The sequence below is a fragment of the Sturnira hondurensis genome, unplaced genomic scaffold (assembly GCF_014824575.4).
Source record: "Sturnira hondurensis isolate 20B ecotype Veracruz unplaced genomic scaffold, ASM1482457v3 Scaffold0015262, whole genome shotgun sequence".
Lineage (NCBI taxonomy): Eukaryota > Metazoa > Chordata > Mammalia > Chiroptera > Phyllostomidae > Sturnira > Sturnira hondurensis.
In genome coordinates this window covers 1,799,027-1,820,326 of record NW_028087893.1, presented here as the reverse complement: position 1 = coordinate 1,820,326, position 21,300 = coordinate 1,799,027, and the positions used below count along the sequence as shown (strand labels likewise).

Genomic DNA, 21,300 nt, shown 5'->3' with positions numbered 1-21,300 from the left:
CTTCTAGGATTCTCTCCTTCATTTTAATCTTTTTAAAAATTTTTATTTATTTATCTTTAGAAGGGAAGGGAAGGAGAAAGGGAGAGAAATATCAATGTATGGCTGCTTCTTGTGCATCCCCTACTGGGAACTGGCCCCTGCTGGGAACTGGCCTGCAACCCAGGCATGTGCCCTGACTGGGAATCAAACCTCGATCTTTTGGTTCGCAGGCCCATGGCTCAATCCACTGAGCTACACCAGCCAGGACTCCTTCATTTTAATCTTGTGTAATGTAATTATGATGTGCCTTGGTGTGTTCCTTCTTGGGTCCATCTTCTTTGAAATTCTCTGAGCTTCCTGGACATCCTGGAAGTCTATTTCCTTTGCCAGATTGGGGGAATTCTCCTTTTATTTGTTCAAATAAGTTTTCCACTTGTTGCTGTTCCTCTTCCCCTTCTGGTACCCCTATAATTTGGATGTTGGAACATTTAAAGATGTCCTGGAGATTCCTAAGCCCCTCCTCATTTTTTTAAAATTCTTGTTACTTCATATTTTTCTGTTTGGTCATTTTTTTCTTCCTTCTGGTCCACTCCCTTGATTTGAATCCCAGTTTCCTTTCCATCACTATTGGTTTCCTGTGCATTTCCCTTCATTTCAATTAGTTTAGCCTTCATTTGTTCCTCTAACTTGTGACTATAATCAACCAGTTCTGTAAGCATCCTGATCACCAGTATTTTGAACTGTTCATCTAATAGGTTGACTATCTCTTGGTCGCTTAGAAGTATTGGCTCTGGGGCTTTGAGCTGTTCTTCTTGAGCCATAATGTTTTGCTCAAGTTGTGCCTGTTATGTATGAGGGGCAGAGCCTTAGGTGTTCACAAGGGTGGGGCATCCCAGTCACTGGGTTGTGACACTGTATGTGGGGGCAGAGTCAGAGAGGGATAATGGCGTTTGTTCCACTCTCTCTTAGATTTTGGTCCCCTCTGCTGCTTCCTGCAAACAAACCAGGCCTCCTGGTGCCGGCTCCTGGGTGTGTGGGCCTGTGCACCCTCCAGGACCCTGTGGGTCTCTCCAACAAACTCTCTGTGAGCCTGGGAGCTTCTCCCGGCACCTCGACCCCAAAAGTTTTCCAGTTGGAACTTTTAGGCTTTAATTCCCATCTCTGGGGCCCTAGCCTGCGTGGTCTGTCTTACTGCTCACTCCTTTGCCTTATCTGTGCGTGAATGTGTGATCATGGTCAGCCAGCCACCTTGTGCCCTCACTGGGTCCGCCTGTTGCCACCCCACACCTGGGATCCGCCAACCGCGGCCTGCGCTCCTGGGTGGGTCCAGTGCTTTCTCTGGCCCAACCCGCTCCGCCAGCCATTGACTCTGCCCCTCTTACCAGTCTGGCTGAATGGTTCGTTGTTGTTGGACTTCCATACAGTTCAATTTTCTGTGTTTTGGTTGCATTTTTGTTACTAAAACTTTGTTGTCTTTAAACTTGGTTGTGCAAGGAGGCACAGTGTTTCCACCTTGCCTCCATCTTGGCTGGAAGTCCAGTTGTTTTTTGTTTGTTTTGTTTTGTTTTGTTGCTTCCTTATATTCCAAATCACTGATTTGATTCTCTGCTTCATTTACTTTATTGCTGATTCCCTGTAAATTATTTTTCATTTTGGTTAGTGTATCCTTCATATATGCCTGGTTCTTTTTTTTTTAATGCTGTTGAGGTCCTCACTAAGTTCACTGAGCATCCTTATCACCATTGTTTTGAACTCTGCCTCTAGTAGATTGCATGTCTCCATTTTGTTTAGTTTTTTTTTTCTGGAATTTTGTTCTGTTCTTTAATTTGGGCCATGTTTCTTTGTCTCCTCATTTTAGCAACCTCCCTTTTTTAAAAAAATTGATTAGGCAGAGCTGCTATGTCTCCTGGGCTTGATAGAGTGGCCTAATGTAGTAGGTGTCCTGTAGGTTCCAGTGGCATAGCCTCCCTATTCACCTGAGCTAGGCACTCCAGGTGCATCTTCCCACGTGGACTGTGCACCCCCTCCTCTTGTAGTTGAACCTTGATTGATCTTGGCACACCAGTGGGAGGAATTTACCATCAGGCTGATTGGCCCTAAGGACTGGCTGCAACTAGCAACCACTGTGGAGGATCAACTGTGCAGGGGCCAACCCCACAGAGCAGAACTTACTTCAGTGGGACTCTAGTACCTGCTGAGTCCACTCCTTGAGTGTGTCACTTGTACAGGTGGTTGGGTGGTGCCTCTATGTGGTCTGAAGTTGTCCACCTGGTGTGCTGGCCCTGGAGCATCCTGGGGAGTGCAGGCCAAAATCAGCTCCCACCTGTGTTCTCCCCAGGGCCACCTGACATTAGTTACAAAGTGATCTGCAGATGGCTGCTACATATGCTGAACTTGGAGGCGTTCAGGAGATGCCAAGCTATGAACCAAGGCCAGCTGCTGCTAGTGATGGGCCTGGGACCACTCAGTGAGAGGTGTGGGGCACACCAGGCCAGTTGCTGCTTGTTTGAGACATTTTAGGAAAGCCTGAAGCATGAGATAAGACAAGTCCTTCGTATGGAAAAGCCACTGGAAACAATTGTGGTGGGTTTGGAGGTTGGATGGAACAAGGTCTCAGGGAAGGGTCTCAGGTCTTCAGGGCAGGCAAAGAATGATGGCCAGATTAATACAGCATCCACCTGCTGGCTTCATTGGGGGAGGGTCAAAGAAGGAATAATGGCTTCTGCCAGGATTTTTTTTCTGGCAGAAAGCTGCCCCCCATGAAGCTCTTGCCCTGATGACAGAAAACTCAGTTCCTTCTGGCATGTCCCTGGTGCCTTTCAAGCTGCTGTCCCAGCACTGGAGCTCAGAGGGAGTGAGTCAGAGTAAGTCCATGCTCGGGCCCTTTAAGAGGAACTTCCCTGGACTCCAGAGCCCTCTGTCTCACTCAGCCACAATCCCCACTGGTTCTTGCAGCCAGAAGCTATCCTAGTACTGGAGCCCTGGGCTGCTGGGACCCCTCACTTCTCAGGAGGAGCCTCTGCAGCTCAGATATCCCTCCTGACTTTTAACCACTACAAGTGAGTGTGGAACCAGCCTGTTTTGTGCCTGCCCCTCCTCCTACCAGTCTCTGTGGGGTTTCTTTAAATCCCTAGTTGTAGGACTTCCATTCAGCTAGGTTTCAGGTGATTCTGAATAATCGTTGTTTTGTAGTTTAGTTGAAATTTTGATGCGTACAAAATTATTCCTTTTTTATAATGGCTAGAATTTTTCCAATCTTTTTTTATATTTTATTTATTTATTTGTAGAGAGGGGACAGAAGGGAGAAAAAGAGAAACAACGGTAGCAGAGAGAAACATCTATTGTTTCTAGGGTTACCTCTCGTATGCGCCCCAACCAGGGACCAAACCTGCAGCCCAAGCATGTGCCCTGACCCAGAATGGAACCAATGACCTTTCGGTTTGTGGGATGACGTCCAACCACCTGAGCCACACTGGTCAGGGCCAAAATATTTCTGAAAGAAGTTACAGAAGACATAAATAAATGGAAAGACATCCTATGCTCGTGGCTGGAAGGCTTAATATTGTTAAGATAGCAATACCATCCAACAAAGCAAGCTATAGATTAAGTGCAAACCTTATCAAAATCCCAATGGTGTTTTTGGCACGAATCAGAAAACCCGTTCTAAGAGTCATATGCAGAGTCACAGTGGCATTCCAAGTTCCTGTGCACTTGCCAGCGCTGTCCAGGTGGCCTCCCAGAACCGCAGCCCAGCCGCGGCCAGCATTGCTGCTGCTTGTGACGGAGCCGAGCCCAGTTGGCGTGCTGCCCCAGGTGGGGGTGGGAGGGCCACGGGCAAGAGGTTACAGCAGGAGCAGATGACACTTGTGATGTCTGGCAACAAAGAAATTTCTGCCTTCCCTGAATCAGACCACCTTTTCAGGTGGGTAGGAACCATCCACAGAGCAGCCGGCATAGTATACAAAGACCTGAGGTATAAGCTCTCCCTAGATAGAGTGACTTCCCATACAATGTGCCAAAAGTGATACTCCTCACGTTCTGCTACCGCCCCAACATGGACACCCAGGGTGACATCTGCCCAGACATCCTGAAGCACAAGTGGCCCGCCCTGTATTACGTCAGGACCCTCCTGCTCTCCATCCAGAGCCTGCTCGCTGCTCGGAGAACCCAATGTCAATAGCCCCTTGAACACACACGCTGCTGAGCTCTGGAAAAACCCCACCGCCTTCGAGAAGTACGTGCAAGAAACCTCACGAACCCTGACCCGGGCTGTCCAGCCCCTCTCCTTGTGCATTTTTTTTTTTGCCTTAGATGGCCTGTCCTCACCTTGATTTTTGTATATGACTCTGTATCTTCAGTTGTGGTGTCATATTTGCTTTGTTTCTATTTTTTAAATTAAGTCTCTGGTTGAACCCCTGTGATGAATATATTAAATAAACATAAAATACAAAATAAAATTCATATGAAATCTCAAAGGAGACCAAATAGGCAAAATAATCATTGAAGAACATGTTGGAGGCCTTACACTTCTTGATGTCAAAACTTACTACAAAGCCACAGTAATCAAAACAGTGTGGTACTGGCACAAAGACAGACCTATAGGCCAGTGGGACAGAACAGAGAACCCACTTACCTACCCAACCAGACACCTCAGAATGGCATCTACACCCTAGAGCCCACTGAAGTTGTTCAAACTAGCCAATCCTAGGCTTGATACCTTGTCTTGCCCATTACTTTCCATGAAAGCCACAATAACGTTTTATCCCCTCTGCATCCTGACTGACCCTGGTGATTCCCCACGTGGCCTTGTATGTCATGGCATAGTGCTCCTGTTGGAAACTGTGAGTAACACACTATGTTCAATGGCAATTGTCTCCTGATTTGCTGGAGTTACCACACTTAAATGATAATAAAACCTACATTTTAAAACAAAGGGAGAGGATGGAGGGAGGTAGTGTAGGAGAGCAAGCAAGAGAGGAAAAAAGTGGGGAAGGAGGGGAAGTAAATAGAGGACATCCTTGTCACTCTTTGCATTTGTCATCTTCTTCCTTCCTTCCCTTCACCTCGGTCTCCCCATCATGTTCCCTCCACATCCCTTTCCTTCAGGTTTTATCTCATCATAGACAATGAGCGATCTTTGAGCCTGAATAATGAAGCCTCCCACATGCATGAAAGATGGAGAGAAAGTTTCCCCTTAAGGGCAGGAGAAGTTACAGGTTAGGGAACTTGATGGGAAGGGCAGGTATTCACAGAAGATGGTCTGAGAAATCTGCACCCCATGTCTAGGCTCATCTACCACCCCAGGCATGAGTGGAGGGGACCTGCCCTTGGGGCAGGTGGCTGAGCACCGAGAGGTGCTCTGGTGCATCAGCGAAGTCTGCACACTTCTTTACTTTTTTAATACCCCACCCCCACATCTCTGCACATTTCTTTACTCCTCTAGAAGGGATGTTCGGAAGCCGGTGGAGACCTCTGAGAAGACTGCAAATGTTGACAGTGGGGAAAATGTAAGGGCATTTTGGCTGGAGCAGAGCTGGCACTGAGATACGCTTGTGTGTGCCTTTTGGCCACACTGCCCCCAGAGTTCCTCCAAGTCCTGGGATCAAAGGCTCCTAACTCTCTGAGACCAATGCACAGCTCAGACACTCTCCTTGGTTTGCCCTACCCAAGGGAAGCCTCACAGTGCAGGAAGGTGGGAGGACCAAGCCTTCCATTAGGGTACAGTCAGGCATAGACCTGTGGTGTGGATGGCCCAAAGCCTCAGGGAGGGGTGGATATGGCGGAACCACTGAGAACACTCACCAGGAGTGGAAGGACTCTGTCAGAGGGGCCCATGTGATCTAGGGGGTGGTGAAGCAGGCCCAGTGGTTGGTTTCAGGTCCAGCAGGACACTGTTTTTGATTCCGTGGATTCAGCACACATATCTGCTCCCCCCCACCCAACACACACACCATTCCTAAGTGTTCTGGGACAGAAAGCACAGAAGAAAAAGCTCTCATACGAAATACTTTGTAGGGATGGTCATAAGGAATCAAAGGTGTTTTTACACGCCCATCACCAGAGCAGAAGAATTGCACGTGGCAGCTCTGATTTTATGTGCAGAACATTCTATCCATAATACACTCCCCCCTCCCTAGCTCATGATGCCTAATGGCATTAGGTTGGGAAATCACAAGAACAGCCAGGCATATATACGGAGATTTTTGGCTTTGTCTGTAATTGTGACCTACCATTGCTCTTCTTCTTTCTTTCTCTCCTTCCTTCCTCCTCCTTGATTTCTTCCTTCCCCGTTCCTTCCTTCCCCCTTTTCCTTCTTCCATCTTCCCTTTCTTCTTCCTATCTCCCCGCTTCTCCTTCATACTCTTTCTCCTTTCCTTCCTCTCTCTTTCTTTCTCTAACCAAACATTCGCTGCCCATTCACAGTGTCCCTAGTCCTGTTCTAGGCTTTGGGGAGCACAGAGTTAAGTATGTGGCAGAAGCCTGTGTCTTTATTTCTTCCAACTATGAGCCCCTGAGGGACCTGTTTATGAATGAACAACAATTACAATTTGAGGTGGTTAACACTGTGATAGGGAGATTTACAAAACCCCAGGGAGCCCAGGGGAGGAAATGCCTAGAAGGGTGCTGCTGTACTTGAGCCTTGAAAGGATGAATAGGAATTAAGCAGATGGAAAAGGTGCCAGGGACTGGGGATCAGGGCACCCCTAGGAAAGGGCACGGCATTTGGTGGAGGCCTGCCAGAGTCTGGGATCTGGGGGGAACCGCAAAAGTGGCAAAGTAGGTGTAGCCCCCTAGTGTCTCATTTGAACCTCACACATGACGCCCTGTTCAGTGGTCTCGGCAGCCAGCGTGGAATGAGTCTCAGAATGGCGGCCTCACTGCTCTCGCAGTTCCAGTCCTGTCATCTGTCACAAAAAGGCTGTCCTTTCATCAACACAACACTTGCGCTACTTGGGAAGCCACGTGCCCATCCTCACGTCTGGGTTCTGGGTCTTCAAATCTTGTTGTGAAGCCACTGGTGCACTCTCCTTACATGCATGTCACTGCCGGGCACGAGGGTTCTCCACCCATGCCTCTTTAGGGGCGTGTGCGGGCAGTCCGACTCCTGACTGACTGCCACGGGGAAGCAGTTCTCGCGGCGTGGTCTTCGGGCCAGTGCTCCGTGCGCACTTGTCTCGGGTCTGCAATGAGCTAAGTACAGAAATTGAGTCAGTGTTGAGGAACTTTTACACAGATTTAGCATCGATGTGACACCCGGGCATGTGAGCACCTCCACTTTTTATTGTGCTTTATAAAAGTATCAGTTCACGAGTAAAACGTTCATTGGACATTTTACTAAAAGCAAAAACAGAACCAGCCCTTTACCACGGGTGGTGCGACTGGCCCAGCAGGCAATCGCAATTCAGGACCTCGGACAGCATCTGGGCTCCGGAGCGCGCCTCTGCCCCACTCCTCCCCCTCCCGCAAGCGCCCCTAGAAGAAAAAAAACAGCTCTCAAATCTGAGATGCTTATCACCCCTTTTTTTATATGACCTTTCTAAAGCGTTTGACTTCTGTGCACATCTGCATCTGTCCTTTTGTTGAAAGACCATTCCCACTGAAGAAATGCTCCCTGGGATTATGAAAACGCGTAAAACAAGGAGACAATTCCCAGTAGATAAAACGTGTTATTAACACTAAAATGGTATCGACATTGCTCTTTGTTTTTCAGTGAGTTCTTGGAGGACTGACTCAGGTCTTGTTTGTTTTCGTGTCCAACGTGCTTCATAAGGCCTGGCCCAGAGTTCGTGCCTGACACTTAGCAGCTGGATGGCCTTGGGCAGGTTATTACTCAACTTCTGTTTGCTGCTGTTTCCTCAGCAAAGGAGCAAGCAGGAGCTTCCTTCCTGTGCAGCTCCAGGCGGCTCCAGGCATTCCTTGGTTTGTGTCTACATCAGTCCAATTTTTGCCTCTGTTTTCACCTTTTATGTCTCTGTCTTCTCTTGCATGTCTTACAAGGACACTTGTCATTTGGGTTTAGGAATCCGCCCAAGTAATCCAGGAAGACCTCTCCAAGTCCTGAAATTAGCTATACTGGCAAAGATCCTTTACCCAAATAAAGTCTGGGGGTCTGGGGGCAGGACGTAAACATAACTTTTGGGAGGGGGGGCCATTCAACCCACAAGAGAGAGGAAAAAGTGCTCACCGGCAGGGTACCAAGGGACCTCACAAGGGTGAACAGAGCCCTTGGGATTCAGGGCCGAGTGAGATTCAGATGGGCGGGCAGATGGATAGATGAATGGATGGATGGATGGGAGGGGGAGGAAAAAAGGGATGATAAGACCATCCCTTTACCTTTGTAAAGAAGATGGTGTCTGAGTGAAACNTCTCTGTCTTCTCTTGCATGTCTTACAAGGACACTTGTCATTTGGGTTTAGGAATCCGCCCAAGTAATCCAGGAAGACCTCTCCAAGTCCTGAAATTAGCTATACTGGCAAAGATCCTTTACCCAAATAAAGTCTGGGGGTCTGGGGGCAGGACGTAAACATAACTTTTGGGAGGGGGGGCCATTCAACCCACAAGAGAGAGGAAAAAGCGCTCACCGGCAGGGTACCAAGGGACCTCACAAGGGTGAACAGAGCCCTTGGGATTCAGGGCCGGGTGAGATTCAGATGGGCGGGCAGATGGATGGATGGATGGATGGGAGGGGGAGGAAAAAAGGGATGATAAGACCATCCCTTTACCTTTGTAAAGAAGATGGTGTCTGAGTGAAACATTGCAGGACGGGCCTGGGTTGAACGTGAAGAACGAGACAAATGGAGTCTACAGAAATGGAAATGTCAGAGGACTTCAATATAATTTGAAACCCCTTAATTATGGCACATGGCAAGATAGAGGCTTTGAAGAAGAGAGGAATCAGGGAAAATAAGTTGTGCCGGAATGAGGCGAAGCCAAGAGGGAGTCAGATCAACAACGGATGGACGTGAACACACTTACACTAGAAGCTGTGCAACCAAAGGCCGACTGCGCTCAGAGGCTGCGACGGGAGCCGGCGGTGCGTTTTGCTTGTCCTGCATAGTGCTCGAAACTTTTTCAACAAGTTGCTAACAGTAACAATGCCACGGTTTCTGTAGCATAAATTTTAGGAAGTATTGGATAGGCAAGCTGATGGAAGAAGCTTGAAGCTGTTTTGCAACACTTCACGTACATGGAGGGAAAGGACAGTTGTGCACAGCAGGGGGTGGGATGATGATCACAGGAGGGAATGCGCCTCTCTCCGGAGAACGCTGTCTTAGGCGACCACTCACGAATGAAAGGGCCTTCGTGGAAGTCCAGGTTTCCAGAGGAGAGGTCCCAGCAAATGGAAAAAACCTGCTGTGACACATGGAAGGGGGGAAGAGGAACAGTCTGACTTTTCCACCTGCATCATCTGTCCCAACCCGACCCCGCAAGGCAACACAACTCGGTGCCAAAAATCATCTTCTTACCTGGTGATTTCTCCAGTGGGAGAAAGTGAGCGCATGTGAATGAGCACCTGGCCTGCCCAGCCATGCAGGACTCAGCCGAAGAAGCCTGTTTCTCTCTTGCTCCGTCCAGAGTCCTGAGCCAAGTAAGCTACACGACTGGGGTGTGGGAAGAGGCTGGGAGAGCAGCAGACAGGACTGTCAGAGGGCACTAGAGGGGCATGGATTCTACTAACTGTGTCACTAACTGCACAAGCCGCTGGGGTCACTGCCTGTGGATCCCCTCAAATGGCCCACAGGCACTGCCAGGGCTCTGTGTGTTCACCTCCTCACACCCCACCCGCCGTGTGAGCTCCTGATGGTGCCAAGAGAAAGCTTTGGCAGAAAGCTAGTGAGCCTCTGCAGAAACTGGCCTAAACCTGCCAGCCAGGGAGAGACCACAAACTTGAGCTTTAGCTCCATCCCTGGAAAAGCAAAAGGGAGGCTATCAGCATCTGGCCTGGCGCACTGCAAGACTGAGAGAAGGCATATGAGCATATGAATTCTGCCGCAAGACAGAGCAAGAAGTCTGGAGCAGACATATCCACAGAAGCTCTGAGAGCGCCTCAGAACCCCCAGCTGGGCTGATAAAAGGTAATTTTCTCCCAAAACCTAAGAATAAAGCCTGGAGGAGGTGACTGCTATTTCAAATGTGAGGACAGCAATGCAAAACTTCAAGGAACAGACTTCCAGTGAAGACGGAGGCGTAGGTAAATGCAACTCACCTCTGCACAACCACAGCAAAATTACAACTGAACTACAGAACAAATATCACTCAGAACCATCAGAAAACTGAGCTGTATGGAAGTCGGATAACTAAGGAATTTTAAAAACCACATTAATCCAGATGGATAGGAAGGGAGAAGGAGCGGAGATGCAGAGACACGAAACGGGCTGGCCCCACACCCACAGAAGGTGGATATAACATGGAGGGACATCTCAGGAGTGAGGGAGGCCAGCCCCACACCAGCACTCCCGCCCAGGGCTCCAGTGCCAGGAAGATAAGTCTGCATCACTTCTGGCTATAAAACCCAGTAGGAGTCTCATTGGCGGAAGAAACTGAGGAATTCTGAGGCATTTCCTCTTGGAGGGCCCCACACATGCACTTACTCAGACTCACTTCCTCTGGGCTCCAGCACCGGGGCAGTACCTTGAAGGGCACCGGTGGCATATGGGGAGGAACTGAAGCGTCTGGCATGAGGGCAACAGCTGGAGAACAGCTTCCTCCTAGACAGAACTGCAGACAGCAGCCATTGTACCTTTTCTGAGCCCTCCCCTACACAGAGTCACAATGCAGTGGCAGCATACCCGAGTCTCCATCAACCTGGCTCACCCAGTTAGTCCCACCCAGATGACTACCTAGGGCTCCACCCCATCCAATTTAGCAGCTCACCCAAGCTCGTAACAGTGGCTTTTCCATATAAGACGCTGGGCTGGGTGCAGGCTTCAGCCCTTACTAATCCACTCAAACAGGGAACAGCTGAGCCCAGCCCCATACCTCTCACCGTGGGGCCCCAGGCCCAGCACTAGCAGCAGCCATCTGCAGGTCACTTTATAGCTCACACCAAGGGGCCTAGACAGAACACAGGTGGTGGCTGACCTTGGCCTGCACCACTTGGGAAACCCTGGAGCCTGCACACCCAGTGGTCAGTTACAGACCAAGTTGGAACCTTACCCAACTGCCTCCAAAGATACGGAGGGAGGTAGTTGCTGGCGAGTGATAACAGCCAGTGTTACCAGCTGTCTGGTCTGAGTTAATCCCTCCCATTGACCTGCTGACAGCAATAAAGACTCAACTACCAGAGGAGGGAGTACTCAGCCCACGTGGAGGGTGCACCTCGAGGAACTGAATGGGTACTACAACAGCATAAAATAATCCAATTAGAAATGAAGGAGACACTAACTGAAATAAAGAACTATTTACAGGGAATCAACAGTGGAGAGTATGAAGCCAAGAATCTAATCAGTGATTTGGAATATAAGGAAACAAAAGACATCCAATCAGTACAGCAAGAAGAAACATGAATCGAAAAAATCAAGGACAGTGTAAGAAGCTTATGGGACAATTTCAAGTGTTCCAACATTGCATCATAGGGGTGCCAGAAGGAGGAGAGGGAGCAAGAAATTGAAAACCTATTTGAAAAAAGTAATAAAAGAAAATTTCCTAAGTTGGGACTGGTCAAGGCTGGACAGGTTCACAGGATTCAGGCAGGCAGAATAATATTCACAGAGCCATCGGGGTGTCTGACATCCCTTTATTTAAGGGTGGGCAGCCCTGGCTGGTGTAGCTCAGTGAATTGAGCATGGGCCTGCAAACCAAAGGATCGCGGTTCGATTCCCAGTCAGGACACATGCCTGGGTTGCAAGCCAGTCCCCAGCAGGGGCCAGTTCCCAGCAGCAACCATGCATTGATATTTCTCTCCCTCTCTCTTTCCCTTCCCTTCTAAAGATAAATAAAATCTAAAAAATAAATAAAATTATTTTTTAAAAAAAGAGTGGGTGATCCACGCATGCTGCAAGTTGAGTGTCCCTAAGTGTGTCACTGCATGTCACATAGTGGGGAGCCCCTACCCCCTTAAATACTAGAATATAGACAAAGCCAGCAGGATGCCAGCAGATCATATGCAACAGAGCTTCATACTGTGCATACGAGCCCACTCAAGGCCATGGGAACAGTTTATCAGACCCAGTCTCAGGGCTATGAGAACACTGCTTATCAGGCCCCTTCTTAAGGGTATGGGAAACCGCTCCCCTTAGTTGCCCAGACGTCTGGGTGAGGAAGCCAGACTGCCTCCACTTACCCTATACTTCCCTAATTTGGTGAAGGAAAAAGACATACAAGTTTAGGAAGCACATAGAATCCCGAACAAGATGGGTACAAAGAGGACCACATCAAGACACATCATAATTAAAATGCCAAAGGTTAAAGATATAGAGAGAATCTTATTTTTTATAGAATTTTTTAAAGATTTTATTTATTTATTTTTAGAGAGAGGGGAAGGGAGGGAGTGAGAGGGAGAGAAACATCAATGTTTGTTTGCCTCTCACATGCCCCATACTGGGGACCTGGCCCACAACCCAGGCATATGCCCTGGCTGGGAATCAAACCAGCGACCCTTTGGTTCACAGCTAGCACTCAATCCACTGAACCACACCAGCCAGGGTGATTAAAGAGAGAATTTTAACAACAGCAAGATAAAAGCAGATAATTACCTCTGGAGGAGTTCCCAAAAGACTGATTTCTCAAAAGAAATTTTTCAGGCTACAAGTGATTGTCAGGGACCTACAACTTAGACTGCTCTATCCAGCAAAGCTATCACATAGAATCAAAGGGCAGATAAAGTGCTTCCCAGATAAGGTAAAGCTAAAGGAGTTCATTGTCACCAAACCATTATCATATGAAATGTTTAAGGTACTTATTTAAGAAAAAGAAGATCAAAACTAAAATTCATAATAAAATAAAAACTTTTAAAAAGGATTTGATGAAATTCAATATCTTTTCATGAGCATGATACTCAATAAATTAAGTATAGAAGGAACACACCTCCACATAATAAAAGGCATATAGGATAAGCCCACAGCCCACATCATACTCAACAGTGAAAGGTGGAAAGCTTTTTCTCTAGGATCAGTAACAAGACATGGGTGCCCCTCTCACCACTTCTGTCTAACATAGCACTGAAAATCTTAGCCAGAGCAATTAGTCAAGAAAAAGAAATAAGTCATCCAACTTGGAAAGGAAGAAGTAAAATTGTCTTTGTTTGCAGATATTACCCTATATATAGAAAATGCTAAAGACTACACACACACACACACACACACACACACACAAACCTGTTATAACTAATCTGTGATTTCAGTAAAGTTGCAGAACACAAAGTCCAGATGCAGAAATCAGTTACATTTCTATACACTAACAATGAAATACCTAAAAAAGAAATAAAGAAAACAATTCCATTCCACGATAATATCAAAAACAAATACTTGGGAATAAATTTAACCAAGGAGGTAAATGATTTGTGTGATGAAAACAATAAGACTTTAATCCTGACTAATGTGGCTCAGTGGGCAAAAGGTTGTCAATTCAATTTCCCACCAAGGCGCATGCCTGGGTTGCAGGCCAGGTCCCCAGTGTCTGGCATGCAAGAGGCAATTAACTGATGTGGCTCTTACACATTGATGTTTCTCTCTCCCTCTTTCTCTTTCTCTCTCTCCCTTGCCCTCTATAAAAATAAGTAAATAAATTCTTAGGAAAAAAGAAAACTGTAAGACTTTGATGAAAGAAATTAAAAAAGACACAAGTGGAAAAATAATCCAAATTCATGGATCAGAATAATTAATCTTGATAAAATACTCATATTGAAATAGTCATACTACTTAAAGCCTCTATAAATTCAATGCACTATCTATCAAAATTCCAATGGCATTTTTTAAAATATATTTTATTGATTATACCATTACAGTTGTTCTATTTCCCCCCTTCATTCCCTTGCACCCGCACACTCCCCCCCCACCATTCTCCCCCCCTTAGTTTATAACCATGTGTCTCAAGTTCTTTAGATTCTATATTTCCCCCACTATTCTCGCCCTCCCCCCATCTATTTTCTACCTACCATCTATGCTATTTTCTGTGCCTTCTCCCCCCTTCTCCCCCTCCCATCCCCCTGTTTCTAACCCTCCATGTGTTCTTCACTTCTATGGTTCCACTCCTGATCTAGCTGTCCTCTTGGTTTGCTTTTGTTTTAGGTGTGCTTGTTAATAACTGTGTGTTTGCTGTCCTTTCACTGTTCATATTTTTCATCTTCTTTTTCTTATATAAGTCCCTTTAACATTTCCTATAATAAGGGCTTGGTGATGATGAACTCCTTGAACTTGACCTTATCTGAGNTTGGGGGATATAATTTTCTAATATTTTGTTGAGGATTTTAGTGTCTTGAGAAATCCGCTGACAGTCTGATGGGTACTCCTTTGTAGGTGACTGTCCCCTTATCTCTTGCTGCTTCTAGGATTGTCTCCTTCATTTTAGTCTTGGCTAATGTAATTATGATGTGCCTTGGTGTGTTCCTTCTTGGGTCCAACTTCTTTGGGACTCTGAGCGTCCTGGATTTCCTGGAAGTCTATTTCCTTTGCCAGACTGGGGAAGTTCTCCTTTATTATTTGTTCAAATAAGTTTTCCACTCATGGCTGTTTCTTTCCCCCTTCTGGTACCCCTATAATCCGGATGTTGGAACGTTTAAAGATGTCCTGGAGGTTCCTAAGCCTCTCCTCATTTTTTTGAATTCTCATTTCTTCATTCCTTTCTGGTCAGATGTTTAGTTCTTCCTTCTGGTCCATTCCATTGATTTGAGTCCCAGTTTCCTTTCCATCACTATTGGTTTCCTGGACATCTCCCTTCATTTCAATTAGTTTAGCCTTCATATGTTCCTCTAATTTGTGACTATAATCAACCAGTTCTGTGAGCATCCTGATAAACAGTGTCTTGAATTGTGCTTCTGAGAGGCTGGCAATTTCTCAGTTGCTTAGAGTTATTGGCTCTGGGACTTTGAGTTCTTCTTGCGCCATCTTTGGGGCTGTTCGTGCCTGTTCCATAGCAGGATCGGAGCCCTAAAGTGTTCACTAGAACAGGGCAACTAAGTCACTGGGTTGTGACCTTGTATGTGGGGGCGGGGTCAAAGAGGAACAATTGTGTCCCGTCTGCTGCCTGCCGCCGCGGCCCCCACTGGTGCCGCAGCCGCCACCGTCACCAGGCCCACGCATTTCGTTGCACTGCATGCGAGTGTGCCACCGCCATCAGCCCTCCACCACTGGGTTCGCCCCCTGGGGCCTGCGTGGTCCATCTCACTGTGCATGAATGTGCGACTGTGGTCAGTCTGCCCCACACCCCAACTGGTTCCGGGCTGCCTGCATGCCTAGGTCGGGGGATCAGTCCTGCCCGACCCTGCTCCGCTGCTGGCTCCACCCCTCTTACCATCCCGTTGAAGGGTTCGTAGTTGTCGGACTTCCGTATAATTCAATTTTCTGCCTTTGGGTGTGTCTTTGTTCTCCAAACCTTTGTTGTATTCAAACTTGGCTGTGGGAGAAGGCACAGCGTTTCCACCTATGCCTCCATCTTGGCGGAAGTCCCCAATGGCATTTTTCACAGAAAAAAAAATCATAAAATTTGTATGGGACCACAAAAGACCCTAAATAACCAAAGCAAACCCAAGAAAGAACAAAGCTGGAGGCATCACGCTTTTTTATTTCTAATGATATTGCAAAGTTATAATAATTAAAACAGTATGGTGCTGGCATAGACACACAAGCCAATGGAACATAAGTGAGAGCCCAGATATAAACCCCCATTTATACAGTCAACTAGCATTTGACAAGAGATGTGAGAATACTCAATAGGACAAAGGATCGTTTCTTCAATAAACAGTGATGGGAAAACTGGAAAATCACAAGCAGAAGAATGAAATTAGATCCCTGTTCCACATACTAACAAAAATTAACTTGAAATAGATTAAAGACTTAAACATAAGACTAAAAAAGGTAAAACTCTGCCCTTGCTAGTGTAGCTCAGTGGATTGAGCACAGGCTGTGAACCAAAGGGTTACCAGTTCAATTCCCAATCAGGGCACATGCCTGGGTTGCAGGCCAGGTCCCCAGTGGGGGGCCATGTGAGAGGCAACCACACATTGATGTTTCTCTCCCTTTCTTTCTCCCACTCTTCCCTTCTGTCTATAAATAAATAAATAAAATCTTGTTAAAAAAAGGTAAAACGCCTAGAAGAAAAATACAAGGGAAAATCTCCTTGATATTGGCCTCGGTAATGATTTTTTAGATATGACATCAAAAGTACATGCAACAAAGCAAATGTGAGTAAGTGGGACTACCTCAAACTAAAAATCTCCTGCACAGCAAAAGAAACAATCAACAAAATGCAAATGCAACTTATAGAGCAGGCAAAAATATTTGCAAATCATGTATCTGATAAGGGTTAAATATGTAAACTATGCAAGGAAGTCATAGAACTCAATACAAAAAACAAACTGAGTGAGGAAGGCCGGTTGAAAGCCGAGACAGGCTGAACACTGGGTCTTTTGTGCCTAATAGGAAAGTTGTAAATACAAAGGAAAACTTCTTGAAGGAAATTAAAAGTGCTACTCCAGTGAACACACAAATGACAAGAAAGCAAAACAGAGTTTTGGTATGGGATGATGAAAAGTTCTAGACATTGATGGTGGTATTAGTTGTACAACAATATGAATGTATTAGATGACACTTAACGAGATTAAAATGGTAAATTTTACGTTATGTATATTTTACCACAATAAAATGACATTCCTTGTCATAATACGACATAGTTAAATGAAACTGTAAACATGTATTTCATTTTGAAACAAGTTATGGAAACAGTGGTAACTTAATTCATAAAATCACTCAGGAAATTTAGAAAGTTTAAATCATGAGAAATTTTACTGTGGTCCTATAGAAACCGAATTATTGTATTGACATTACTTTATACTGTAAACTACTTTTTAAAGACTCTCAGTCATGCAAAAAAACTCTTTTATCTTGGAATTAAAGCTTATTATTTTGTAACAAAGGCTACTATGTATGCATACTTTTAAGTGACCACAGACATTAAAAAACAAGTGAAAAATTTTGTTCTTTGTTTGTTTTAGACATATTTTACCAGTTGCTTGGGGGGGTTTTGTAATCCTCACCCAAGGTCATTTTTCATTATATTTTTCAAGATTTTATTTATTTATTTTGAGAGAGAGGGGAAGGGAGGGAGAGAAGGACAGAAACATCGATGTGAGAGAGAAATATTGATTGGTAGCTTTTCTTACACTCCCCGATCAGAGACCAACCATGCAACCCAGGCATATGTCCTGACCTGGGATCCAATCGGTGATCTATTAGTTTGTGGGACAACACCCAACCCACTGTGCCACACCAGTCAGGGCTCATTGCTTTTGAAGTGGGGGGAGAGAGAAACAGTGATGTGAACGAGGAAAATCAATTGGTTGTCTTCTCATACACACCCCAACTGGGGACTGAACCTGAAACCTAGGTATGTGCCCTGACCGGGAATTGAACCCATGACCTTTTGGTCTATGGGACAACACTCCAACTATCTGAGCCACACTAGCCACAGATACTACTTATTTGGATTAAATATTCCCATCATGTGAACATAACAAGTGAGGGTTTTAGGTGTTTGGGGTATTTTTTAATAAGTAATCTTTAAATCCCCTGAGAGAGAGGAACAGAAAAAGTGAGAAGCACTTGGTTTTAGACCAATATGAAGCTGTCATTGTAAAAACTTCTTTACGTTTCTGCTGCAAGGAGAGAGAAAAAAGTCTAGATCCAGGAAAACAGAAGCCACATCACAGGTGGTTTAGGCAGTAACTTGGGCCCTTAGCAATCTTGCCAAGCCATAAAATTGGAAAACCAGCACTTATTAATGCCCAAGGAATGGAAATGAAGGAGCGGGATGCTTCCCACGTTAAATAAGTCTCTTTTCCAGGAAGCATGATCTCTTTAGGGGGGGTTCTTTGCTTTTTGTTCTAAGGTATCTGTTAAGTGAACAATCTTTACAGGCTTAAAAGCTCCGCAAAATGGCCTCTGCAATTCCAAATTGTCACTGGTGAAACTGCACCAGTTAGAGAGCCAGATGTGCAAGTTGGTGGTGTTACAGTCGGAAAACATGCTGCAGTTAAGCGTTTGACTGGGAAGAGGCACAGTTTTAAAAGGACTCATGAAACCGAATGGTTCGTCAAGATGTGTGTGTGTTATTTCTCTGGAGCTTGGCCAAAGGCCAACCAGTCACCACCCATCAAAGCCAGTCACAAACTCCTAACTCTGGGCAGACTAAACTTAACAAAATAGACTCAAGCACCCAAGGATATGATTGAGGGAGAAATCCTTATAAGGATTTGAAGTAGCAACTGAAGATAAAGCCCGTCCAAAGAACAAAGGGACCAAGGTTCCGGCCAAGATGGACGTGTAAGTAGAAATGCTTCACTTCCTCGCACAACCAAAAGAAGGACAAGAACCAATTTAAAAAACAAGAACAACCAGAACTGCCAGAAAATCATTTGCATGGAAGTCCAACAACATTCATCTGGACTGGTACACCAAGACAAAGAATCATGACCCAAATGAAAGAGCAGAGCAAAACCCCAGAAAAAGAACTAAGTGATGAGGAGATAGCTAACCTATCAGATGCAGAGTTCCACACACCGGTAATCAGGATACTCACAGAATTGACTGAGCTTGATCACAAAATGAAGAAATAAAGGCTACACAGAGTGAAAGAAAGGAAAATATACAGGGAACCAACAGTGAAGGGAAAGAAACTGGGACTCAAATCAATAATTTGGAACAAAAGAAAGAAAGAAATATCCAGGTGGAACAGAATGAAGAAACAAGAACTCAAACAAATGAGGAGATCCCAGTCAGGGCACATGCCTGGGTTGCAGGCCAGGTCCCCAGTGGGGACACATGAGAGGCAACCACACATTGATGTTTCTCTCCCACTCTTTCTCCTTCCCATCCCCTCTTTCTAAAAATAAATGAATAAAATATTTTTAAAAAAACGAGGAGAGGCTTAGGAACCCCTGAGACAACTTCAAAACATTCAAACATCCGAATCATAGGGGTGCCAGAAGGAGAAGAACAAGAGCAAGAAATTGAAAACTTTTTAAAACAAATAATGAAGGAGAACTCCCCCAATCTGGAAAAGGAAATAGACTTCTAAGAAGTTCAGGAAGCCTAGAGTCCCAAAGAAATTGGACCCAAGGAGGAACACACCAAGGCACCTAATAATTACATTAGCCAAGATTAAAGATAAGGAGAGAATCTTAAAAGTAGCAAGAGAAAAGAAAGCACTACAAAGGAGTTTCTATAAGACTGTCAGCTGATTTCTCAAAAGAAACCTTACAGGCAAGAAGAGCCTGGAAGGTATTCAAAGTCATGAAAGGCAATGACCTACATCCAAGATTAAGATTGCTCTATCCAGCAAAGCTTTCATTTAGAATGGAAAGGCAGCTAAAGTGCTTCCCAGACAGGCTCAAGTTAAAGGAGTTCATCATCACCAAGCCCTTATTATATGAAATGTTAAAGGGACTTATCTAAAAAATAGAAGGTCAAAAACTATGAATAATAAAATGACAAGGAACTCACAACTATCAACAACTTAACCTAAAAAAAAACAAAAACAAACTATGCAAAAAACTAGAACAGGAACAGAATCACAGAAATGGAGATCACATGGAGGTTATCAGTGGTGGGGGGGAGGAAGAATGGAGGGAGGTAGAAGGAATAAGGAGCATAATTAGTAGGCATAAAATATAGATGGGGGAGGATAAGGATAGTATGAAAAACAAAGAAGCCAAAGAACTTACATGTACAACCCACAAACATGAACTAAAGGGGGGTGTGGAATGCTAGAGGGTAGGGAGGTGCAGGGCAGAAAGGGGATAAAGGGGAGAAAAAATGGGACAACTATAACAGCATAATCAGTAAAATATACTTTAAAGTGTTTTTTTTTAAAGAAAGAAAGATAGCCCTGGCTGGCATAGCTCAGTGGATTGAGCGCAGGCCTGCAAACCAGACGATCGCAGTTCGATTCCCAGTCAAGGCACATGCCTGGGTTGCAGGCCAGTTCCCGGTGGGGAACCCATGGGAGGCAACCATACATTGATGTTCTCTCCCTCTTTCCTTCCCTTCTAAAGATAAATAAATAAAATCTTTTTTAAAGAAAAGGAAAGAAAAGAGAAAAATCCACGTGTCAGTGGACCTGCACGGTCAAACCCATTTGCAGAGGGGTCAGCTGTAAACCTTTCTCCTACGGATCTGTCCTAAGTCAATTTAGTTCCCAGACGCAGCTGGAAACGCTAAGGGAACAGAGGTCAAGTTTTGCCTCCCTACAGTGCAAAGGTCTCCATTTACATCTGGAAGCCCTGAGACACACTGCTGTGACCCTCACTGTGCCAGACTAAGCAATGAGAACAAGACCCAGAGAAAACAAGGACTTCAAAAGGTCGCATAGCCAGTAAGCGGCAGACCTGAGATTGCAACCTGACTCCCAAGCCTTCCAACTGCCATGCGCAGAGGAGTGAGTCACTGATGGCTTCAAAGAAAAGCCTCTCGGACTGGCCCTCAAGTGAGCAGTATGAGTTTATCAGACCCAAGGGGGACGGGGGAGAGAATGAAAACAGTGTTGAGCACGTCGGAGTTGTGAGATGGGGCTGAAACCCAGGCTTCAAGGAAGAGACAGGTGGGCAGAGGCTGCTGCAGGCCCTCAATACCAGGCCTGGTAACCTGCAGATAGGAGCCTCCTGGGTTGTCTTCAGTAGGGGTGATAGGGTCAGACTTGGTGTTTTAGACAATGTGGGACAGCACAGAGCCTCAATGGGAACGGCAGTCCCCAATGTCACCATGCTTCAGAATCACATGGGCTGCTTGTAAAAGACACCTGAACCCCCCTCAGAGTGGGATTCAGTGAGGTTGGAGAGAAGCGCAGCAATCTGCATTTCAACAAGCTTTCCAAGTGATGCTGATTCAGGTGGTCACTTAAAGAAACACCAGCAAGGAGAATAATTCCTCAGTGGCTGCCGGAGACAAATGATGAGTCCTACACTCTAGTGGTGGCAAAGAAAATGAATGGACGGCCCTTGACAGCCGTGGCAGGATGATTTTTTCCTGTTTCCCTTTGTTTTTCTTTTTTTTCTGGTAATTCACCTCCCTCTCACTTTCAAGTGGTTGATCCATTCGGTGCTCATTGCCCCTCATGGTGGAAGGTGACAGGGCAGAGAGCAAAATAAGGAGTCATTCTGGTGTGATGTCT

The 21,300-nt window shown here is 45.7% G+C and overlaps 1 pseudogene; it reads left to right on the top strand.

Moving 5' to 3' along the window:
• The first annotated feature begins 3,653 nt into the window (after positions 1–3,653).
• LOC118999766 (ubiquitin-conjugating enzyme E2 C-like) lies at positions 3,654–4,310 on the top strand (annotated as a pseudogene).
• Positions 4,311–21,300: the final 16,990 nt, after the last annotated feature.